Below are 4,414 nucleotides of genomic sequence, written 5' to 3' on the forward strand. Positions count from 1 at the left end.
AAACATTATTCAAAATAAAGCAATCAAGACAAGACAAGCCATTCAAAATCATCAAAAGTATCACATATCGTTCGGCTCAAGGGATAATATTTCGCTAGTAAAATCGATAAATTGATCTTAAACCTTAAAGATCAAAATATCAATTTTATTCCCACTTGATTAATTATTTCATCTAAAGCCTTATAGATGAAATAAATAAATAAAACCCCGATGCTAGATTGCGAATCGTGATATATTGGGATTTCCAATTATGCATAGAGAAGTATTTCAAACAAAGAAAACAAGATATAAAAAGATGATAATAAAAAAATAAAATAACATAAACTTGCCTAATAAAATAAAGCAAAAATACCTAATTCGATTTTTCTTTTTTTTTTTTTTAATAAAAAAAGAAATCTTGACCGTCGGTTCGGAGCTCCGACGAGGGTTTCCGGCAAGGGCATGGCGAGCAGCACGTCCGGCACGGGGCAGCGAGGGTTGACACCGGCAAGGGACTCCGGCGTGGCAGGGCACTGGCGAGGGGTGTCGCAGGGCGCGAAGCTTGCTGTCAGGCACCGAGGGCAACATCCAGGCATGAAGTGCGGCGGTTAGGGACGTCGGGTCACAAGGCTTCGGCTCCGGCAGCAGGGCGTTTGGTTGAGCAGAACATCGGTCACCGGTCTCCCGAGGCAGCGGCGTCGGTGTCGCGTTGGCGTCGGGTCGTCGGAGCGAGGCGAGATAGCAGGCAGCGTCATGGGTCGAGTTGGAAGCCCAACAACCGGCAGCTACAATCGGATAGCTTGAGGACGGAAGCATAACAGAACAAGTGGCTTCTTGCTTCTAGTTGCAAGCGAGTCGATCTGGGCTGTAGCGAAGGCGTCGTAGAGGCTCGCAGGAAGGCGCGGCGGTATCGACCGGCAACTCGGATCTGCGGTGGGTCGCTAGGTCGCGGGTTGCTAAGACGTTGCGAGTCGGCGCAAGCTCGTGGGTGAGGGGGATCTCCGACGACTGGCAGGACGCCGGCAGAGCGGCGGTGGCAGAGTGACAACGACAGAGATGCGGAGGTGGCTGGTGGAGGAGGTGCCGGCATGGTCGATGGCGCTGGCACGCGGCGCCGACGCGGGCAGTGCAGCCTCGCAAGGAAGATGAACAGTCACGCCCCCTTTTCTTTCTTTTTTTTTCTCCTTTTTTCTCTCTCTCTCACATCACCCACCAGTCTTGTCTCTCTCTCCTGCTTTTCGGACGTGGGTTCACCCCACCAAAAAGATTTTTTTTTTTGAATTTCAGCTTCAAACCTCAAAAACCCTAAAACTTCCTCACGTATTTTCTCTCAAAAATTTCAAAATCCTCCCCCCCCCCATCCGTACACGCACAACACCTTTTATAGGGGAAAAATTTAAATCTTTAAAGCATATTTTGTTTCCAATTCAACTTGTGCATAATTCTCTGAATATATCATTGCACCACACGTGATATTCTTTTTTGTATTTTTCGCATATTCCATCCAAAATTTTCCTTTTTGCTCGAAAAAACATCCTTTGTTGTATATTGCCTAAAGATGTGAAAAATGTCAGTGGAATATGTGAAAAGTCTTGTGTTCGCCGACGGTCCAATAAAATAAAATAAAATAGATGCTCCTAAACTATAAGTCATGCAATTTTTATTTTTATTTTATATTTTTTTGGGTAAGAAATTAACCCATTTTTTATGCAAAAATTTAGGTGTCAACATCAAGAAAAATTTTGATTTAATAAATCTCCTTGGAATTTTGATATAGATAAAACTATGGCAAGTATTTCTTTTTTGATTGTCAAATAATTTTGTTGGGTGGAATTCCAATGTTCTTTGTTGTTGTTGACCTGTTTGAGAATGCCACCGTATCCTAATTCTGAAGCATCTGTTTTTACTATTTTGAAAGCAAAATGATGAGCTAGGTGTAAGCATGGTATTTCTTTTACATGAATCTTTATTTGTTTGACAATGTCTGTATAGACTAAAGTCCATGGCAAAGGATCCTTTTGTAACCTTTGGTGTAAAGGTTTGCAAAGAATATTTATATTCGGAAAGAAATCTATAATATAATTGAGGCTACCTAAAAATCTTTGTAATTGAGTTTTGTCTTTAATCTCATTTGGAAATTTGTCAGTAAATGAGATTAATCTTTCTATGGGGGTTATGGTGCCTAAATGGATGTAATGTCCTAGAAATCTAATCCTAGTCTGGAAGAGTGCAATTTTAGTAGTAGAAACTACTAAACCATTTTGTATGATTATTTTTATGAAAGAGAAATATGTTTGAAATGCTATTCTCTATTAGAGGAAAAACCTAGCACATCATCTATGTAGACTATGATGTATTCTGAATAAGGATTGAAGATATCATTCATGATTCTTTGGAATTTTTTGAAGGAGCATTTTTTAGACCAAATGGCATAACATTCCATTCGTATTGGCCAAATGGGACATAAAAGCTGTCTTGTATTTATCTATTTCATTGATCTGTATTTGCTAAAATCCTGACTTCATGTCAAATTTTGAAAATATCTTAGATCTACAAAGTCTGTTTAGCAAATCTTTTTTATTGGGTATTGGATATCTTATCCATATAAGGGCTATGTTTAGACAATAGATCAAGGATTTCCAAGCCTGTTTACCAACAAAATCAGCCTGAACCCGTTTTAGAAAATACAGATTCTCCTCATCACTCTCCTACATACTCACAGACGATAGATGCAGAGCTTAATGTTTTAGAAAAACAATTTGAACCAAACAGAGTATTCCTTAACAAGGAATTTAATTCCGAAGACAACAAACAAATCAGAGAATGGTTCTTCAAAACCTTTGCTGATAAAGCAAAAGACGTCAAGCACAAATATTACAACTACATATATGAATATGAAGTCCATATATTTTTCTTTGATTGGTTAGAAGAACAATTCCTTGAACCAAAAGAAATAGTTGTTTTAGATCATCATTATAAGTGAAAACTTGATAATGACGAAACCATGGAATCCAATCATCCATCTCATAGGAGAATAAGAATACAACATAGAGAAAGCGAGGTAACAGCTACTCCTTTTAGGGTTCCAGACAAAGGAGACTCCCTTCACACTCACAAAGTTATTAAACAAAACAATTATACAAATCAACATTTGGTGACCATAGGAAAACAGTTGAATATGATAGAATCTACCATCCAGAATCCTACTCAACTCATTACACCACAAGTTGATACCCTCAAAAACCTATTTTTAAGGCTTTTGAATTCCCGAAAAATCTTAGTCCCGAGTTTGCCAAAGCTATAGAACAAAAGAAAAAACTTTTAGGAAATCAAAGTTAGAACCTACACCTATTTTAGACACCCCTAAATTCCAAGGACTAATTATCAATGACACTCCAAACCAACCTACTATTAGTACCTTGACCAAACCCTTTGGTGACTCTAATAATGAATAAGTTGCTGAGGTAAACAAACTTAATTGGAGACAACCCCAAAAACTCTATTATAGTAGAGCCACCCCACCAGACATCACCCAAGAAGAATCATCGCAAAAATATAGAATAAATACTCTCCAGGATGCTAGTTATGAATGGAATATAGATGGTGTAGCCGAAACCAATATCATGAATATTCTTAATAACATGGTAATTCTTGATAATGCCTATAAAACACAACAAGATGTTTTTGATCATGCTGTTGCATATCTTTTAGTAGCTGGATTTACTGGACAACTAAAAGGTTGGTGGGATAACTATTTGATCGATGAATAGAAAATACAAATTTTAATTGCTTATAAAATAGATAACTTCGGACAACGCATGGATGATGATCAAGGACATCTCATCCAAGATGCGGTGAATAATCTTATTTACTCCATTTCACAACACTTCATAGGAGACCCTTCACATATTAGAGATAGGAATCAAGATCTCTTATCCAATATGCGATGCAAATCCTTAGGGAGATTTAGAGAACACAAAGAGCTTTTCCTTCAAAGAGTCCTTATCGGACTAGATTACAACCAACCTAAGAGTCCTTATCAGACCAGATTACAACCAACCTTTTTGGAAAGAAAAATTCCTTGTAGGTTTACCCAAAATAATAGGTGACCAAGTTAGGGATAAAATTAGAGAAGAATACAATGGCCAAATACCTTATGATCTTCTTTCTTATGGAGAAATAGTCTCCTATGTTTACAGACAAGGAACACAAATGTGTAATACAATCAAATTACAAAGACAACTCAAAGAAGAACAATCCCTCACCAATAGAAGTCTAGGAGATTTCTATGCCCAAAACCAAACTCGTAAAGGAATTTGCCCTTCTGAAAAAGAAACAAAGAAACATCGCAACAAACCTCAACCTCATAAGAATAAACATAGACACCATAATAACAAAAATAGATCTCGGACCGATAAGAAAAATTTTAAAGACA

Source organism: Eucalyptus grandis, chromosome 6, assembly GCF_016545825.1.
Source record: "Eucalyptus grandis isolate ANBG69807.140 chromosome 6, ASM1654582v1, whole genome shotgun sequence".
Taxonomy (NCBI): domain Eukaryota; kingdom Viridiplantae; phylum Streptophyta; class Magnoliopsida; order Myrtales; family Myrtaceae; genus Eucalyptus; species Eucalyptus grandis.